A 21,676-nucleotide genomic window follows, 5' to 3' on the forward strand; every position below is an offset into this window, starting at 1 on the left:
TCATTTGATAAATCAACACGAGAGTTGCAGGGATGGTGGTGGCGATAACCAAAGGAGTATCGATTATGCAGGTTAGAGAGTAGATAGATGACCGTTGCAGGATAACGACGAACCAGTACACCATAAAGCCGATCGGATACAATGAGCTTTGGATTAGAACTAGTCCAGAAGTCAATCTAGATCTTCTTATTATGGCGGGAGCGCTACATGAGGAAGGTCCGGTCAACAGAATCATCTGCTGGAATGAGTTCTCGATGTTCTGAATGGAAGATTCTTGGATGCCGATTTGGTCGGTGCCCCTGGAACTTTGGAACGAAGAGTTCTTTCTAGCAGTAGCATCATGTCTAGGGAAGATGATAGAACTGGACCCAGAGACAAGGCTTGGTGAGGAGATGGGGGTGATCAGGGCTAGAGTAAGGAGGAAGGGAGAGGAAATGCCTACTCATATTCAGGTCCTCATCGACGACAGGATCTTGCGGTTGCCAATTCAAAAGGAGGGTAGCGACATCCTCACTCCTTGATGGGGAGACCCGTGGAAGGTTAGAGAGCTTGGTGCAAACTCAGCTGAGCTAGAGGAATCAACGGCAGTGGAAGGAGCACCACCTCCATATGCCATAAGAGAACTGAACGAAGATATTGTAGCCTGTTAGAAGACAACTACAGATCATCATGGCGTCGACAACAGTAGTATGCGCAGGGTGACGTGTGGCACCTTTTCACTCGAGGTGAATACGAGCAGCCCTTGATACTGGCGAGGTGAATCCCCATCGTCCATGCAGAGGGAGGATAGGAGATCTCCTCTCTGTTGTACCTTTGCCATCTGCGACGAGACAGACTCCCATCAGTCCCTCGGGGTTGCAGAGACACGTGGCTGCTGTGGAGAGGAACGAAGCTTCGTTTTGACGGTTCGTCTGCAGACCGTACAACAGGTCCTGATGGGGACGAGACCATTTAATCAGGACTCTTCAGAAAAGGAGAGGGTGAATCTTGACCCTTCACTGTACAGGGACCTGACTCCGAATCTGAGCGATCGACAAATGTCCATAGTAGAGCTTCCGGATTACTCGATTCCCTACGTGGTCCTCACAAATACAGAGGCACGTGCGATTGCACCCACATCTCCGAAGCGTACTGGGATGCTCAGTTTCAGCCCGCATGTGCAAAGGCCTCTCTTATATACACATGAAGTCCGTTACGTTTGGTATGTGCAACTCCCTCTACTGAAATTATAGCTCTTTCGGTGGATGAGGAAGCTAATTTTGCCCTAGATACAGATCTTCTCCCTTGGTACTCAGACTGCGCAGAAACACCAGACAACCTGTCTTCTCGCTCGTCATTATGCAGGGATTCCGAATCAGTCAAAGACCTAGCGGGATTTTTCCAAGAAGAAATCAGTGAAGGGATTATTGCAGTCGAACCCCGACAAGTCAGGATGGGAACTCAATCTCAAGAAAAAACAGATATCCAGGAACAGAGGGCAAAGATGATCGAAGTAATCGAGAAGAAGAAATGGATAAGAGATACCATGGGACACGTGGGAAGATGGATTGGGCTATCTTTCGGAGATCATTCGGAAGACTTTGTAGCTCTTTTCCACTGTGTAGAGAACCGTGGTAGACCTTTGATGGGAAATAGATCCTCCTCCATAATTCACAGCAAAGAGCGTAGCAGGAAGAAAATTCAAAATTTATACTTAGTCCAGAGAGGTGCCATGGGAATCCCTCGACAAATGGGCTGCAGGGATCATGGGGTAGCTCGGTTTCCATATGAAGATTCTATCCTGGAATGCGAGAGGAGTGGGGTCAAAAAATGTGTAGAAGGAATATGCTCGATCATGAGGTCAAAGATTACGTTGCCCTGCTGAATCGTATTCAAGATGTCAAGATAGATCTGTAAAGTGCGGATAAGTTAGCGTGGAACAATCACAAATCAAGGGAGTTCTCGGTTAAATTGTTCTACAGGAGTACCGACAATGTATCCGAAAAGGGAGGAGATCTTCACCTACAAGGTTTGGAAGTACCAAGCCCCTCCAAAGATTGTGGGGTTCGATTGGCTGGTGGGCAGGAGAAGAGTTCTCACGGTAGTAATTTGAGAAAAAGAAGGATGATTATCGCTAATGTATGCTTGTGTTGTATGTCTAACGAGGAATCGATGGATCACCTATTCATCCATTGCCCCTTCATCTGTCGTATCTGGTCAGATATATTATCTCATTTTGACATGGCTCGGTCCGCCCCTAACTTGACAGGAAATCTCCTAAAGGCTTGGCATGGTACAACATTGGGGAAGAGGAGGACAAAGTTATGGAGAATGTCTCTTCTTGCTATTTGGTGGGCAGTGTGGGAAGAAAGAAATGGTAGATGCTTCAATGGGACTTCAAATTTGTCGGATTCCGTAGCTTCTAGAGCTAGGCTTCTAGTAATTAAGTGGGCGGTTAATGTTGATAAATTAAAGGGATGCAATTTTCTTTTCTTAGGTGTGTAGCAGGCTGAGTCGCTCCCTCGGCGGTGCAACCTCCTATCTTCTGTTTTGTTTTTTCTTTTTCTATTAATATAATCCGTGACTTCTCAAAAAAAAAAAGAAGTGACAATTATGTTTAATATGTTTTGTCCGCTTATGAAAAACATAATTAGAAGCTATATGAATGGCAGCTTGATTGTCACTATACATATGCACGAGTTTTTACAAGAATTCCCAATTCAGCAACAAAACTTTTCGGCCATAATTTGACATACGATATTCGACATAGCATGATACATTGCCCTAGTACTGGATCGAGCAACAACTGTTCGCTTTTCAATCTTTAAGGTGACTAAATTACTTTCAAAAAAAGTATAATAGCCTGTTGTAGAGCCACGATCATTTGGTGATCCTGCTTAATCTACATTAGAATATCTTCAATATCAAATTATTATGATAGCTAAATAGAATGCCAAGTCCCAGAGAACACGTAATGTGGTGTAAGATGTGACGAACTACTTTAAGGTAACTAGAACGGGGAGTATGTATGAACTGACTAATCAAACCTAATTCATGAGATAAATCCAAGTAATAGTCAAATATATTAATTGCCCAACCAAGCGTTGGTACATATGAAGATCACAAGGAGTTCCATATCATTTGCCCGAAGCTTTTTATTAACTTCTAATGGAGAATTAATATGTTTGACACCAAGATTACCTGTTGAAGCTAACAAATAAATGGTATATTTTTGTTGAGTCAAAACTATGCCCTTCTTAGAATGATATACTTTAATTCCAAAGAAATATTTTAGTAGTCCCAAATATTTGATGCCAAACAACTTGTTCAAATATAATTTCAACTTAGAAATACACTAACACCATCACCTATAACGAGTATATCATCCACATAAACACAATAATGAGGCATTGCACATGCTTTTTAACAAACAAGGAATGATCTAAATGAATACGAGTAAATTTGATAGGAATCAAGGCCTCATTAAACTTCTCAAATCAAGCTCAGGGAGCTTGCTTCAATCCATATATAGCGTTCTTAAGACGATATACCTTCCTTTCCTCTCCATTTCTAGCAAATTTAGGTGGAGGAAGCATATAGATTTCTTCAGTCTAATGACCATTCAAAAAAGCATTCTTAACATCTAACCGGTGTAGAGGCCAATGCAAATCGGTTGTAACAGTAACAATCACATGTACAAAATTCATTTTAGCAATAGGAGTGAAGGTCTCAGAGTAATCCTCACCAAAACTTTGTGTAAATCCTTTAGGTGCAAGATAGGCTTCATGTCGAGCTATACTACCATCAGGGTTGTACTTGAGAGCATGCACCCAGCGACAACCCACCGGATTCTTCCCAACCTGTAACTCAAGTCATATCTCATGTATGATTCTTTTCAAGGGAAATCATCTCCTCCATAGATTTTCACCACAAAGCAGAATTAGGCTAGGAATGGTGGAGGAAGAACACTCAAAAGTAGAAAGAAAGGATCTATGTGCTAGAGAGAGAGGATGATAAGACAAAACGTTGAATGGGATGAGAAGTACACTACCTTTGCGCTTTTCTAATTGCAAATGACAAACCCAAGGAAGAGTTTAAATATTGATCATTATAAATAGGCAACTAGTAGGAACACTATCAATATCTATCATTAAAGGAGCATGCCGCGTGATGTCCTGAGGGAGAATTAGAATACGAACATTCTTTCATTCATATACCTTAAAGTTTGATTTAGTGGAATCAGAAACAACCTTAGTCTAACCATTTCAGGTTTTAGAAGGGACAAACACTATCTGATCAGACTCAAGGACAGGAACTGAAAGAATCTTAGACTTGTGTAGTTGTGCTCCCTTTGTTCAACAAAAAGTATGAAGCTTTTAAAAAAAATTATAATATCCACAGAGAGAGAACACTTTTTAGTAACCAGATCAAAACACTTATACCCTTTTTGTGAAGACGAATATCCCAAGAAAATACATTTGATAGTCGATTTGACAATTTATTTATATAAACATTAGTGTTATAGACATAACAAATACATCCAAAGACTCACGATGGAATTTTTGAGATAGGATAAGTGTTATAGACACAGTTGTTATGCCCTGTAACGGCCGTTATGGCCCCTGTAACAGCCGATGCAGTCCCAAAAAACTAACTACCCCGCTTCACCTCCGTATCGCATAACGGTCACGACTGTTACCTATATGCATCGGCCTTTATGACCGTATCGTAGCAGATACAAAACACCTTGACTGTAAGACTATATTAGAGGGATGACTAAATCGACAATGCCAAATATAAAGGCCTTCCTTCTTGACACATAAACACTTACTAATTTGATTTGGATGACCAAATCGACAGTGCCAAATATAAAGGTCTTGCTTCTTGACACTTAGACACGTACTCATTTGATTTGAAGTATTCGAATGAAGAATGTATATTCCATCCTTCTCATATCCACCTCCAAGCAACTTCTTCGTCTTCAGATTACCAAAAAACACGATGATCAGGATAAAAGGTTACACTATAATTTAGGTCCGTGGTAATTTGACTAACATATAACAAATTAGACGCAATATTAGGCCCAATAAAACAGAGGACAAGGAGAATGGTGGATAAACCAAAACAATACCCTTTTCCCTCATAGGTGTTAGGGGTACCATATGCTAATTTCAAGCGACCTAAATTTGGATGAGTATATGCAAAAAAAGAAAAAGATGCGCATGTAATATGATCAATAGCTCCTAAATGAATTACCTAAGGACTTGATGTAGAAATAGTGTGAAGAGTAGTGATAGTATTACCCGTCTGAGCCAAGAAAGTAACGAGGAGACCTTATTTTGAGTGGCATTCCTTAACAAGGCATGATACTCGTTTTTTGAGAGATGGACCACATTAACAACTGATTGAACCACGGGTAAAGTTGCATAAGGTATCATGTCCCCAACAATAGTTTGAGAATCCCTACCATTTGAAGTTGTAGAATTGGTTGCTCAGCCTTGAGGTCAACCATGAAGGGCCCATCAATAATCAACAATATGTACATGCCTACCACAATGAGTACACAATCAATCCATCCCATGACCATGATCGAGACCACGTTATAACCTCGACCACCATCATGACCTCCTCTTCTTGTGCCTCTACCAAGACCAACACTAGCATGATCAAAATTTCTGAATCTTGTCACTAGAGTAGATTTTCAACCATAGTTGATCCCATAGCAGTCAGATGCTTCTTATCATGCAACAGTAAGGCATATACACTATTCAGTGACGATAAAGAGCGTGAGCAAAGAATTTGAGCGTAAACTAATGTTTTCTGTATCGTTATCATGTAATGTATCACAACCATGGGATATAGATGCATATTGCTGATTTCATGGGATATATCGTTGTATCGCGTAATGTATCATTGTTGTTGGAAAACATTGGGAAATTGGTCGAATTTTTCAATGAAACTTCAAAAATTGTTAAAAAAGACATCAACACATACTTCTAAATCATAACACAAAAACAAGTGTACATAATAGGTTTCCTTTGTATAGGTTCCTAATCTATGCGCTATCTGACTGAATTGATGCAAGTATATTCAAAGTCAATTCAGATAATTAAAAAAAATGTAAGAAGGCATGTATGGTAGCACAAGCAATACATTTAAAAGAAAAGGAAGTAGAAATTTAGAAATATACACGTGAATGATGTGTGTGGCTATGGTGGCTCAAAATCATAATATGCCTTCTTCTCTGACCTAATCCACAAATCGACAATATTGTGCTCAAAGTCATAGTAGAATGGTACCAATGAAGGTACTCTTTGACATAATGCCAGTACTTGTCTTCTCCAATCTAAACCAGTATGCCCATTCGTGGGTACCACGGGTTCAAACTCAGGATTAAGACCCACCAATAATTCAAAACCCCCCTTTTTCCAATACTTCTTTGATATGCCTTTGCATCAATGGAACATACAAATTAAAGATCGCCCAGGAAAGACAATTCTTGCCACAAACCATGTATCTTTGCATAATGATCGGACACTGATCTCTCTCCCTTCTTAAATCACTAATCTCTTGATAAATATTATAAATGCAAGCCATATTGTTTTGATCAACATATGATTCAAAAGTAAACCAAATCTTACATGCAGTGGATAGCAAAAGAAGACCTTCACCAACATCTGGTTCCATAGAATTTAAGAGCTATGACAATACGAGCAAAATGTTTGATTTCCATTTGCTATATGAGCAATCGGTCCTGGGTGGTTCTGACATACCGCCATCTATATATCCTAACTTTTGTTTTCCTCCAATAAACATCTCAACAGCTTTTGACCATTGAAGATAATTGCTAGACTTAAGTTCATGTGTTGTAATATGTAACCAAGATTCATTGAATGAATAACTAACATCTCCATTTTAGAGTTGATAGGGATCATCAGTTTCAGATTATGGAAGATGCAACCATCATAAATCTCAAACAAATAGAAGAATAATAACTATTAAGGCTTTACACCAACCAATACCAAGTTACTACTAGAGCTAGAAGTATGACAAGCAAAGCTCTCAAAAACAATTCCAAAAGAGCTCCAAGCCAGCCCACAAAAACTAGAGAAATGGATCTTACGACAAACAGAGCTTGATAGTCTCTAAAAATCTTGACAATCTTCAAGCAAAAAAAAAAAACTTAATTACGTGACTGTTGCCCTCAAACAGATTGTTGAAATATTAGGGTGATAAGAACCCAAAAGCTCTGCCCTAAGAGGAAATTCGGCAAACCCTAGCAGATGTAAACCAGTTTCTGAGAAAAACAGGAAGAAACCTTTGAAGACAATCTGTCCAAACCTGTATGTCCAACAAACCCTATTTGCCGTAATCAGTTTTTTGAGAAAACTGGTAGAAAAATGCTTCGAAAATGTGATTTAAAAACCCTAAAAAGTAGCAACTAAAATAATCAGTAACCCATCACAAAATCTGAAGTATCCGCAAGATCTCTCCTCAAAATATCAAATCACATTACCAAATAGGCAACAACAATTCTCAAACCGAATGAGAGAGGGGGCACTTAAAGAAAGAAAATAGGGCAAAAGAGAGGCGCACTCTACCAAATAGGACTTTGCTTTGACTTGACTTGCCAAGCTGGTTATATTATTGAAGCATCTCTCATTCCTTCTTGCAAACTGTCTAAAGGATAGCTGATGAGGACATCACTTCACATACGCCTTTGCGCACGTATCAGAGGAGGCGGGCCGCCGATTTCTCTGTGGCTAAGCGAGAACCCATGATCAATTTGAAGACCCCATGTGCATGTGTGAGCATCTGAAAGATCCCACACTGGAAAGATGCACATGGGTTGCTTTAGGGAGTAGGTTGGACCGTCGGATTCGAGGGACGTGATGATCGGGCTCTTGGAAGGAGGACCCCACCATCGATTTGGCTCGATGACGACGTCCAGAGAGGGCCTCCTAGCTAGAAGTCAAGTTTTGGTTCAGAAAAGTGGCCCGATAGTCAAGAAAAGCCCACCATGGGATCTCATGATCGTGGCCCACTCGTCGGATTGGTTTTATATTTTAGATTTTGCTTATTGTTATTATTTAGAACATCGTGAACGCTTTAGATTTCCTTGTTTGGTTTTTATTTTAGTTTACTTCATCGCCAAGTAATAGGTGTCGCACATGGTGCGAGTTTTGGGTATAGGGTTTTCCTATAAATAGGCACCCCTTGTAGTTCTTTTCATTCATTGAAGTTAATAAAAAATTTCTGCTTTATTTTTCTGCTCTCTTCGTGAGTTGTGGAAGAATTCAAAAGTGGGTGCGAAGCCCTCCCTTTTCGAAGGGCTAACTACCGTGGTGCGAAGCCACATCGATCCCAATTCACCCCCATCTTCCATCATCTTTTTTTTTCCATCTTCCACCTACCATCCGTACTTCCTTTTGTTGCATCGATTTCTTCATTGAAGGAGTTTCAGATTTGCCGCATGCACTGAAACTGGAAGCACCACGCATAGACCGTACATCGGATCGAGCTGAAATTTGGAGGTTTTGGAGTCCATCCTGGCAACCAGGCCAAGGTGGCCTTTTTCGAAATGGTGGGCCCCACACAGTGCGCGTGTGCACACGCACGTCCGTTTGGGCCATTGTTGCTGTCCACACGTGGGATCATCTTTTGGCTCAGGTTTTTATTCTCTTTTATCCTCTTATAGTCATTTTTTCATGAATCCTAACCCTATATTACATGATCCCTAATTGATTTGCCCATTTTTATCACCTTAGGGTTCCTTGAATTGAAATTAAGGAATCCCTTGGATTAGGGACTGATTTTTATGCATGAGTAGTTGATTTTATTTCCCTTTGACATTGTTTGGTTTATAATTTTATTGGTCCAGTCCTAGCCTGTGTCGGCTTGGACCCGCATAGATTCCCTTTAATTGAATGTTTGGATTTTCATGTGGGATGTGGAATTTGTGTGATTGTTTCTGAATTGGTGTCATCTAAGGCTGCAATCTTGCAGATGCACATGGGTTGCTTTAGGGAGTAGGTTGGACCGTCGGATTCGAGGGACGTGATGATCGGGCTCTTGGATCGCATGGATCACATGATTGGGCCATTGATCATGAATCGTCTTCATCCATTTTTAGATTCTATTATCTTTTAGGATTTAGTCTATGATTATTTTATGTTTGGACACATTATGAGTGACTTAGTTGATTTTTCTTTAGACTAGGGTCATTTTTATCAAATTTCATAAGACATTGTTGAATTTGTAATTTTTGAAATTTATCAAAGCTATAAAAGAGGGGTAGGCGTGTGACCTCTCTTCACTTGGTTTTTTTGAGGAAAAAAAAAGAGAGAGAGAGGAAAAGCTTATTGCTTCCTTCTCCCATCTTCACGTGATTTTGAAGGTGACTTCCATGTGATTTGAAAGGAATATTGGTGCGAAGCTAATCTTCATCAACGGAGGTGCGAGGTTTCCGTCTATCACCCACATTCTCATTCCTTCATCAACCATTATGGTATTCTTCAAGTTCTTTGATCTTCTTCATCCTAAGCCATTACCATCCTTCCAACCCTCATCCCTTATACACCTATCGATGAGCCAAATCCTAGGAACCAAAACCTTGCAACTTAGCCCACACGTGTGACCGTATGACCACACGTGTGAACCCATAGGGTTTTCCGTACGGCTACACTCTTGTCCCTTTGGCTTTCCACTACCCTTGCATCAAAACCCTACTCTCTCTTTTCAAAACCCTAACCCTAAACCTATAAATCTCAAATCTTCCTATTTCCCCAAATTACCAAACCCTAGTTCTTCACACTCTTCAAGTACGCCCAAATCTTTACCTTTCCTCCATCAAAAACCCCCATTCCCTTATTCTAGAACCTGAACCCTTTAACCCCTTTACCCAATTTGTCCCATTAACCTTAATTCCAAGTTTTTCCCAATTTTCCTAAACCGTAATTTCACTCTAGATAGTATTAGACCTTCCCCTTTGAAATAGGCTTTACCCTATGCTATTTGGATGCCCCTAAATCTATTAGATCATAGTTTCCCTTATTTAATGGTATTGTAAGATGATGCTTGGTAACTTAGGCTAGAATTATGCATGATCTTCTCTTGTGATTTTTAGTATTTGTGATAATGATAGCAAGTTTTGTGCTTTTTATTAATTACTTTAATTTTTCTTATTGATCTCACACACAATATTTGAGTTCATGCATCGGTCCTACATCAATAGCCATCATCACCAACCTCTAACCTTCTTTTTCTTCTTGAGATACACCCCATGCCTTGCCAAGAGCAAACTCACCATTGTGTTTGGCTTTACCCAAAACAACACTATGACAATTGAGAAGGCTGATCCACATTGTTTGCATGAAGGGACAATGGATAAACAAATGGTTCACTGATCTAGCATTTCCCATACACACAATACAGATTTGGGATGACCATTGCCCTTTTTCGAAGATTATCAATGGTTAAAACCTTGTTCCTCTTAATGAGCCAAGCAAATGTTGAAACCTTAAGAGGGGCCCCATACTGCCATAACAATGCTGTCAGGGTGGTATCTTCTACCCGTGGTGGCTCTCGAAGTGCCTTGTAGAACGATTGAAACATGAATTGGCCTTCTACCAAACCATGGTGTCCCTCTCCCCCGTAGATGTAGAGAAGAGATGGATCATGCCTAAGTTCCACTAGGTCTTCAAATTCTTTGTCAATTAACTCTCTTCGTCAAGGAGGTGACCACATCACCGTGTTTCCACTAACCGATGAGCATCTAGATACAGGAATGTCGTTGTCCACCGCCAATCGTGGCAATGTCGGGAATACAATGATGAAGAGGTATCTCTCCTTCCATTTTTCCAAATTTTGATAGTTTCCGATTTACAAGAGAGGACCCAACCCCCTTCTTGAATTTAGTTTTTATGCTCGAAATACCTTTCCAAAGCCTTAATGCTCTATATAGCGAGGAGTCCTTCATTCATCATCCCCCAATGTCTCAATCATATTTAGCCGCTACAGTCTCTCTCGAGTATAAGTTTTCCTTAGTCCCAAATGTCCACCACCACTTTCCCAAAAGCGCCAAATTCACTGCTTCTAGGTCCCTTATATTTGCGCCCACAGCAACCCCCCCCGGGTACAAACTTCCTCCCATCCCAATAAGTGAAACTTTTTCTTCCCTTCTGAACCTTATCAGAAAAGGTTCCTTCTAATTCTCTCCAATTTTGTTAGCATTGGCTTCGGGCATTTAAACAACGAAAATCGAGAGGCATGTTTGAGAGGGCTACTTTGATAAACGTTATTCGGCTTCCCATCAATAGGTACATGCTCTTCCAGCTTTATAGTTTCCTTTTGAGCCTCTCTACGACCTTGTCCCACAATTGCTTAGCGAGCTTTCCAACATGAGGAGAACTCAAATAGGAGGAAGGGAAGCCCTCGCCCTACAACTAAGAACTGCCACCAACTGCTCCACTTTCACCATCAGCACCTTGATCCCTAATATTTCGCTCCTTGCAATATTCACCCTCACTCTTGAGATAACTTCGGAACATCTAATCACCATTCTTACCCTGTCCATCATCCCAGGGTCTGCTTCAAAGAAAGTAATAGTGTTGTCTGCAAATTGGAGATGAGAAATTGGAGGACTACTACTATCAACGTTGGACCCATGAATCAGGCCCATCTCCTGCCCTTTTCCCAACATTCTGCTCAAAGCTTCTGCCACTACTACGAACAGTAGCGGAGAGGGGGATCTCCTTGCCAAATGCCTCTCAAGCTTTTGAAGAATCCTTTGGGGGACCTGTTGATGAGGACTGAGAATCTACCTGACCGGATGCACTCTTTCATACCCCACCTCCACTTTTCGTCACATCCAAGCCTCCTTAACATGTGGTTCAGGAAGCCCCAATCAATGTGGTCATAAGTCTTTTCGATGTCCAGTTTGCACGCTAGCTCTTTTGTCCTTATGACAAGAGTTGATGAATTTGTGTGCAATGAGAGCACAATCAAGGATTTGTCTTCCTGCTACAAATGCACATTGATTCTTGGATATAGTACTTCCCATCACCGCCCTGAATCTGGATGACCTATAGTGAGAAAAGACTTGACCTATGGGTCAACTAAGGATATGGTCCCTTGAGAGAGTGGAATGGCGGAACAGGATTCGTGTAGCCAACCCCAATTTTTTGGGATAAAGCTTAGATGAGGATGATGGTGGTGGTTTTATTTAAATTGACATTCTTTGTATCTAAAAGTGGCATGCATTCAGCTGCCACTTTTAGATGGCTGCAAACTTTTAGTGCGAAGTACTTCTTTAGAATGTTAGACTGCTGCATGGATTATTTTTTTTATTTTTTATTTTCCATTTTCCATTTCTTGTAAATTAACAAGAATGCAACAGATTTCTCTCCACTGACTATTGATTCAAATGTATATACCCTTATTTTGGAGCATTGAAAGTTTGAAAATGCTAAAAGTTTCGAGGCAACATGTTCCTTCACGGTTAAGTATTGTCTTCTTCTATCTGTCAGCCTATCAGTCTCTTGTTCAACCCTGTCCTTTTGAGAAGCTTTTGCCAAGGCAAATTCCTCGATGATGGTTGGCCTTAAATGTGTTTTTGGCATTAAGAAAGAATGGGAAGGAGTTGGATTTGCAGAGGAACTGGTGGAATTGAAATTTGAGTCCGATGGATGTTGTAAAGTTTATTCATATGAATGGTGGGTGGGTGGCACGGATATAGGATTGGATGGAAAAAATTTCAAGTGTTTTGCTTTCAATGATGTCACCAAGACCATCATTTTGTGTTCCACATGGGTCCCTTATTGGCCATATATTTATGGCTTGGAATGATTTTCATTACTTTCAATGCTTTGACTTGATTAATTGCACAAGGAAAGATTTGTTTGGAAATATTTAGGATATGGTTATCTTCTGCTCCTAGACTCATTTTTCAACTTGTGAAAATCCTGCTATTCTTGAAATATTGGGAACATCGTTGTGTTTTTCACTTCCAGCAAATTATATGTCAAATTACGCTGCAAATCTTGGCTCTGATTGCTTTCAATGTTGCCACTAAGATCAATACTTTCTGTTTCGCATGGGCGTCATGGGGAGCATATTTGTGACTTGGAAAGAATCACACTATGTTTTATTTTTCCACAGGACGACGCACAAAGAAAGGTATTTAATATCATTTGTGTACTTGTTCTTGATTTGAGTTTTGGGGTATGAGGTACTTGAGCATCCTTCTTAAGCTTTTGGTCATGGTGTTCTAATGAGAAGAATGTTAGGGTTTTGAGCTACATTTTTGTTTGTGTTCTAATTTATGGGCTGCAGCTATATTCTGAAACTGATTTTTTTTTTTTTCCTGGTACCCTTTCTATTTCCACCTAATTGGCATTTTGGCTCATGTGGTTCTCCCATCTTAGATTAGTAAAGTGGCGTCGAATTGTCTGGTTGTAGTGGTATTGAGGTACTCGTAGCTTCTTTTTTCTATTGGAAGTCAAGGAACTACAATCATGCTGTTGCAAGTAATGTTTTAGCATATAAAAAATAAAAATGCTAACATCAAGATTTGAGGTCATTATTGTAGGGAAGGATGCAATGTCATTCCTAGGCTAGGGTGTGTGTCAAGCTTAAGAGCAAATAGTATCCCACTGCGGGTTACACCTCTTAGCAAATAAAGTGAAACGCCTATGAGCGAATTGTACATATCATTTCTTTGAAGTCTTCTGGGCTCACAGCGAAAATCTTTTTTCTGTAGTTGTTGTTATTAATGTCCCCTTGTCTGTTAGTATGCATTGCATGGTAAGTACGATCTGAATAAATTTGACATCAAGCCTCTTCTCATTTCTTCTTCTTCGCAGTTCATTATCTTTGTCACCCATATATTCATCTTCCAGAACCTGGCCTTTGATGCATTAGTTACAAGCCACTAATTCTTCGAAGATCATCCCTGAACTTGAATTTCATCTTTTGGTTGAGGGGGGGTCTCCATAGGCTTTGCAGGGTGCTAGTGACAAGCCCATCCTCAAGGCGTGCAAACCATACAGAGATTATTTGGATCACCCTGTGACTATACATACACCAGCATGTGAAATACGTTTGCCTATTTGGTTCAACTGGTGTAAGCAAATTCTGAGCTTCCAGATTCTACAATGATAATAAGGAAGATAGGAGACCAATGGTATCGTCAAAATTCAAATTTTTTATTGGAAAGTGGAATAAAATGTGTAGATGAAAGAAAAGGGAGTGGGGGTCTGGGCATGGTATGCAAAGTTGACATCGAAAAAGCACATGATAGAGTAGAGTGGTCTTTTCTCCTATATATATATATATATATATATATATATATATATATAGTCTCGTTGCTATCTAATCAGGAGATTCGAAAATGCTCCTTGGTTGGCAACAAAACATCTCAATCGTTCACCTTTAATTTTGTGGATGATGCTAGCAATTTTCTATTAGCCTTCTCATTCCCAAGTGGTGACTATAACATCAATACCGAGATGTTTGGGAGCTGCATCAGGTCTTTGTGTTAATTTTTGGAAGAGAGCAATAGCAGGAATTATTTTGTCAGGGCTGCTCAGAAATCTACCCTTAATTTTGTGGTGCAACTAATCGCAAAAAATCCTCCCAACTCAATTTTGTAGTGCAACTAATCCTAGAAAAGCCTCTAAATTAGGAAATTTCCCTCCAAAAAAATCCTTGACAACGTATATTTCCCTAGTTGGTCTAACCATATGAATGGATGAGGGGTAAGTTGGTAATGCAGGGGCATTTTCACACTGGGCTCAGGTGGGGTGGTCTGTGGGATATAGGGGCACACTCAGGGTGGGCAGCCCGTGTGAGGCGGATGGCTCGTGTGAAGCGGAATCCATGTGAAGTGGGGCCCATGAGGGGGGTTTGGCCGAGGTCCTAACCCATGCAATGTGGGGCCTGGGCTATGAGATAAAGGGATTAATTCACCATGCTCTATCAGTTCAAGCTTTTAGAGCAAATGGTTAATTGTCTTGCATCAAAGTGGTATCAGAGCGGGAGGTCTCATGTTCAAGACTTTTCACCGGAGGTAATTAATGCAGGGGTATTTTCACATCGGGTTCGAGTGGGGTGGCCTGTGGGATGCAGGGGCATACTCAGGGTGGACCGCCTATGTGAGGCGGGTGGCTCATGTGAAGTGAAACCCATGTGAAGTGGGGCCCATGAGGGGGGTTTGGCCAAGGTCCTAACCCATACGATGTGACGCCTAGGCTATGAGATAAAGGGATTGATTCACCACCCTCTATCAGTTCGAGCTTTTAGAGCAAGTGATTAATTGTCCTGCATTAGTTGGTCTTTTTTGTTGTCCATACGTTCATAGGTTTGATTTGAGAAACTATACATATTCAAGGTCTTTCCAATTGCGAATTTGGAGAACTCCACTGGTAAAACCCCTTACCTAGTGTTTCCTTTTGGAGCAGGCTCTAGAGTATTATCCACCTTTGATCCTGAGGTTGAATGGTTTGGAAATAAATTAGTTTCATTGAAAAGATAAGGAGTTATTATGTTCATTAAGGCCTCGCCAACCTTTTGATACATTAATGTTACTTTTCAAGATGTCGTCAAAAGTGGTAAAGGGACATTCAAAAAATACAAAATAGCTCTCTCATAATACCACCTTATTAAATGGGAAGAGGTTCAAAAGCCCAGGGAAGAAGATGGACTTGGTTATAGGGTAAATTAAAAAGAGCTTGTTTGGCTTTGCTAAAAAGAGAGTTTTTTTTTTTTTTTTTTTTTAAATGTGATTAGGACCAAATAAAATTTTAGCCAATTAAAACACAATTGCCTAGCTTAAACTAATATCCAAATTAAACTAAGTAAGGCAATTAATTTTAAGGCTTCAAGCCAATGCAGGGTCCAATCACATAAACAACAAGAGATGTAGCAATTAAGCAACTAATCTATAAACATGATAGTGTACATGTGTTTGTGGGATGTGGTACCTATCTAATCCTAACACTTATCTAATCATGCATACATATAATTAAACATTCAATCACATAAGCATAATTAAACTAGTGCTCGAAGACAATCTCAAACACAAACAAGTATAATAGTTCGGTTTCCCTACTCCGGCGGACGCACTCAACCACTATCGGAGGTTTTAAATCAGGTTCACCTCTTAGCCTTTATAGCCCTACACAAGGACCCTAGCGTACACTCTCGCAGGAGGCTCCCGCAAAGACACTTGAGTTGGTTTTCTATCGGCTAACCAACAACCTCGGTCATAATTCAGGGACCTATGTTTACTCTTGCCGGAGGCTCCCTCGGAGACTAACACGTATAAACCTGTACCCGTGTCCGGTGGCTACAAAAGGACTTGGATTTAGGTCCTACACAAGAACCTAGTTGAGTTTGACAATTCAAACTCTACATTCAATCCTATACAAAGGAGTATTCATGAACTCTTATCAATGACAACTTGTCGGATCTAGCCCCTTTTGTAGCGCCTTCTCGGGTTGCTTAACTGATGCTCTCCCGTGCTTCAATTACCTCCCCTTGCTCCCCTGATCGTGATGCTGATGCGTTGTCAATGCTTCAACTCCAAGATCAAACACCTTGCATATAGTACTCCTTTGAGGTGATCAAGGTGATGAGAGGTTGGGTGAATCTCGTACAACTAATGGAAGTTGTAATCCTAGAAGATTCACGTAGATGGGTGTTCTAGAGTGTTTAGATTAGGATTTGACTATAGGTTCAAGTCTAACCTGTAGAACAAGGTGGAGATCAAGTTCATCTTCAACATTGAGGTTGGAATTCTCTTTCAAGTGATGAGTCATAAGGAAGATAAGTTAGATCTCATAAACTTAGAGGCTTAGGATGAGAGATATGATCATGGAATCACCTATGCTTTTATTGTACCAAAAACCCATCATCACGCCTAAGAACCGAATACCCTTTATAAGGAGTTCAAGTTCTAACGGTAAAAAAAATGGGCAGATAACAGATCTGTCGATGGCATTGAGCAGGGCTTCAATGGCATCGAGAAAATTGGATTTCCAGCTGAATTTTTGCTAGACAATTTTCACATTGCTACCTGATGCCGTCGAGTGGTATTCAATGACATTGAGGGGACCCTTCAATGTCGTTGAAGGTTCCTTGATTCCATTAAGAAATTCGGATCATATTATCAAAACTCGTTGGACATATCTGAGTTACCTACTCGATTCCATCGAGGGGATCTCCAATGCCATCAAAGACCCTTCAAGGGTTGCACCACTTGAAAGTCTGCTGTTTTGGGCATACGATTTCACAACAGTTTTGCACCTCGTATAGTTACATATCATGTTCCAATTAAGCTTCTAAGGCTAAGGGAATGTTTACTTATTAAGCCATCCTCATCTAGAGGTTCAAGGGTGTTTTAAGTCAAGGGTTAGGGTCACCCAGGCACCTCATTTACCTGTTCTTTGCTCCTTGATGCTCATGTCCTCTTGTATCTTTGGTCTTCAACTTCCAAGGGCTCAACCGACTACATGACACACAGACTTACGTGATTGAAAAACAAGATGCACAAATCAGTGCACTAACATCACCTACCATCAAATCTCGAAATCGAAGGTTCAAATATTTGATTTTCCATCCAAAACGTGAAGAATCAAGCATTTCTAATCTTTTGGCGCTGGTTTGATATGATTTAAACAATAATAATAATAAAAAAAAGGATCAAAATGCGAAAATACTCACATAATCGAACTTGCCCCCAAATTCGCTTTGATTTTGATTCCGGATTTAAAACTTTATTTTTCTCCCAAAAGATTCAAGAGGATGGACCGAAATCCACCCTAGAGGTGTTTAGAAGAGGGAATAAAGAAGAGAAAAGAATGAAAAATCGTTTTTTTCTTTTTTTTTTTTTGGGGGGGGGGGGGCGCACGCGCGCGGTTGGAGATTTTTTCTCAACAAAACGCTGGTTCTTGGCAATATTCAATGATATCTATCAATATCTACACATTCGATACATGGGAAAAAAAAAAAAAAAAAAACTAAAGAAAACAGTGGCGATATCTCGCGGTATTTGCGATTTCGCGCGATACATTGTGATACATTTAGCGATATCATGGATTTTTGATACTCCAGCAGCATTTTGTGTTGCCGAGTAGTGATAATGATAATATCGGCCGGTATTATCAATTCTGCAAACATTGGTGACCATCAATAAGATCCTTGGAATTGATAATCTTAAAAAACAGAGCTGGTCCCTTTCCAAGATGTGCGTTACATGCTGAAAGGGCACAGGATTGGCTAATAATCTTTTACTACATTGTAAGGTGGCTTCATATATTTAGGTTCCTTTTATGCCTCTTTCAAATTGATTGGCAACTTCTGTGTGGTGAATCCTTTCAAGACTGAGAGGCAATATTCTTTGGAGAATGCTCCTGCTTGTGATCATGTGATGAATCTAGAATTCTAGATAAAAAGGAATTGTAGAATATTTGAAAATGGCACCTTGGCATCAAGCTGTCTCTACCTAATTGGGATTTTGCCACCTATTGAGTTCAAAGGGGCCTTCAATCCCGGCCTTATTGGTGAGTGGAGGTAGGTCACTGATGAATCGTAAAGCGCCACCCTGAAAGTCAGTATTTGGAGTGCTCCTACCCCGGGCTGTTGGAAGCTCAATATATACGGTCTGTTGGAAGCTTAATATATACAGGTGTCTGTTAATGTCCTAGGTCGATAGATTCTAATATTCCAAGAGAGGCTTGTATCACCACCTCTCTGGCAAAGGGGTTCATAGGTCCTGTTTGCATGGGAATTCCTATCCATTGCCTTGATGGATTTTTCTCTCTTTTGCCTGGTTTGTGTTTTTGAATACAAGTTCTGTTGCTGAATTTTTTTTTTTAAATGCGGAAGGCATTTTCATTTACCTTGTTTGCTGAGAGAATCATCATTAAGGCAACCAACCAAGGCCCAAGGTTCCTAAACCTTGTAGGAGCTGGGAGCATTTCAATCATTGGTGAACAAATCCTATTGAGGGAGGGAAGAAAAAGCACACAAATTCATGGAGATCTCATCTCTTGATGATGGTGATGGTGTTTTCCAAATCGTATGATTCATATTATGTTGTATGTGTGTATGATTCAAATCGTGCACCCAAATTGCAAATATTAAATATTCGTATCAATCGTATGCTTATCTTATTGAATCATATGAATCGTATGATAATTGTAGAATTGCATGAATGGGCCCAAAATTACATTAAAAAAATCATTTTTTTTTTCTCTTTTATTGCTTATAAAACATGAAAAGGCCCTCTCCTATGCTCATTCATTTGTTTTTCTTTTTGTTTACCCATTTTTAATCTCTCTCTCTCTCTCTCTCTCTCTCTCTCTCTCTCTCTCTTTCTCTCTCTCTTTTTCTTTTTCTTTAAAAAATAAAAAATAAAAATCCCTTTTACCATTTTACACATGATATGTATACTATATGCATGTTCTCAAATGATAATTTCAGGATATGCGGTTACTTTTCATGGTGTATATTGATGGCAAATGAAATGTTGAGGATTTTTTTTTTCCTGATTTGTTTTTGCTTTTTAAGACGTTTTCAAATTTTTAAGAAATTAGAAAGAAAAAAAAAAAATCTTACGATTTATGATACGCTTTGCGTTTCAATACGATTTGACCTCCTATTACGATATGCCATATTATAACGATTTCGACAGCATTGGTGCCAACGTTGAACTTGCTCATCATTATGAAGCAGCGACAACCACAAACATTATGGGGAAGATGGCCTAAATCAAATGTGGAGGAAGGATCTTTTGTAGCTTTAGGCCAAGTGTTTTTTCTTTTTTCTTTTAGAGGATCTGTGTTGGACGGATAGCCATTCTCAGTAATTAATTCCATTGCCTCCCATTCTCAGTAATTAATTCCATATGGTTTAGTTTCTCTTTGACTAAGGGAGCTAGTTTTCTTTCTTCTTCTTAGTTTTATGTCACATTAGGAAGAATTATCGGAGATGGTATTGAATAGAATAAGGTGATGGAGAAGTCTTCTTAGGAGAGGGATGGCATTAAATAGGCTACTAACTAGATAGTTACTATGTGAATGTGACCAAGGAATGGATGAGGTGATGGCTTGTTCTACTCTTGAAGGTCTTTGCCTTTGATGGTTGGATTCGTTGTTTCTCAATGATGGCTTCTTGGCCATGTGATTGATGGATGCTCTTAGGGCCAAATGATTTTGGTATCATACCATCATGAATTTTGAGGCTTTCCATTGTTCAATTTGTTATTCCGATGGAAGATTTATCTTGCAACAATCTTTCTTATGTCGGAACACTTCTTTCAAGGCACATTTCAGTGGCCAGAACTCAAATGAAGTGGGCAACTCTCTTCTCTGGTGATCTACAGTCTCTGACATCCTCTGAAAGCAATTGTGGTAAGCTAAGGGCATGTTCTGACGCACTGTAAATTCCAGTTTTTCCTTTTTCCGGATTTTCACCTAAAAGGCTTGAATTCGGTGAAAGGCAGAGATAAGAGAGAACGCTGCTCCCTAGTGACACTCTTTTGTGGTCTGCTTCATTGCTACCAATTTTCTTTTTTATGTTATCTTTGTCTATTACATGCTCGACTTCCTGATCTCTGCTTACAATTTGTGTTATCATTCTCTTTGTTGCTTTTTGATTAACTAAGACACTGTTGAATGACATATCAGTTGTCATGTCTTTTGGTGGGCCACCCTTTGCTTGCTTGGGACTGTGTGGTCCATGGTTTTGCGACTTCAAGTTGGGTTCCATTTTTCAGGTTTTTTTCCCCCTGATCATATTTGAAATTTATACTTTTTTTTAAGAAAAAAAAAAACAAAACTCGGGAATGTGATCCTAGAAAAAAGCTATTTTAGTCTGGTTTCTGCATTGAAGAAAAAGTACTTGACCCATGAGGCTGCATTTCACATGAGAATGCTACCTTGTCCTATCTTTTGAAGTGTTGTGGAAAGTATTACTACCGTTCTTTTCAGTTTCCTACTCCCAGGTGGGACTGGGATTGGGTACTGCCCCCACCTGTAGCGGGAGCAGATGAGGTGCTAGTTCGGTAACATTGACTGACATGGCGCTCTATCATTGGCGTGCAGAAGCTGTCAGAGTGGGGCCAGCAACTTTCACAGGTATGTGCTGGATCCTTCTCTGACAGGCATGCTGCACCTCAATGATGAGGCGCCATATCAGGATGGCACCTAACTGCTCCCACCAGTACTGTGCTAATGTGGCTGGATTTGATTGGATAGATTGGACAGGCTGCCGTCAAAGATGCTATCAACAACTTTTAAACATGCTTTGCTTGAGGCTCATTTCTGCCCTCCAATCAAATCCCGCCACATCCTGCCTGTAGCCTGTCAGTACCCAATCCAAGGTCCTCCAGGTGGATACAAATTGCCCAAAGGAAGATCCTGCAAGAGGAAGCTGTGGGGTCCACCAAGATGCCAGTGAGAAATCCACTCCGGCCATCAGTTTCGCAAGATCACAATAGGACAAGAGTCCAGACATGAGGCAGATGCAAAACTCAGGTGCATCACAATAGGAATAGGTGAGAAAGGAAATACTTGCTGTTAAAACCTTCACGGAGCCAACCATGATGTTGATATGCCATCCAAACAGTTCATAAGGTATTACTAGGATTAACTGTAGGCGTAAATATCATCCGAAACTAGTGGCCCCGGCAAAGTTG

The 21,676-nt window shown here is 40.2% G+C and overlaps 1 long non-coding RNA gene across 1 annotated transcript; it reads left to right on the plus strand.

The window, feature by feature from the left end:
* Window positions 1-3,929: 3,929 nt before the first annotated feature.
* LOC131236850 (uncharacterized) lies at window positions 3,930-20,754 on the plus strand. Its single transcript, XR_009166900.1, has 3 exons — window positions 3,930-7,844; window positions 9,013-13,155; window positions 19,673-20,754. It is a non-coding gene; the product is annotated as an uncharacterized LOC131236850 (long non-coding RNA).
* The last annotated feature ends 922 nt before the right edge of the window (window positions 20,755-21,676 follow it).

Source organism: Magnolia sinica, chromosome 2 (assembly GCF_029962835.1).
Source record: "Magnolia sinica isolate HGM2019 chromosome 2, MsV1, whole genome shotgun sequence".
NCBI lineage: Eukaryota > Viridiplantae > Streptophyta > Magnoliopsida > Magnoliales > Magnoliaceae > Magnolia > Magnolia sinica.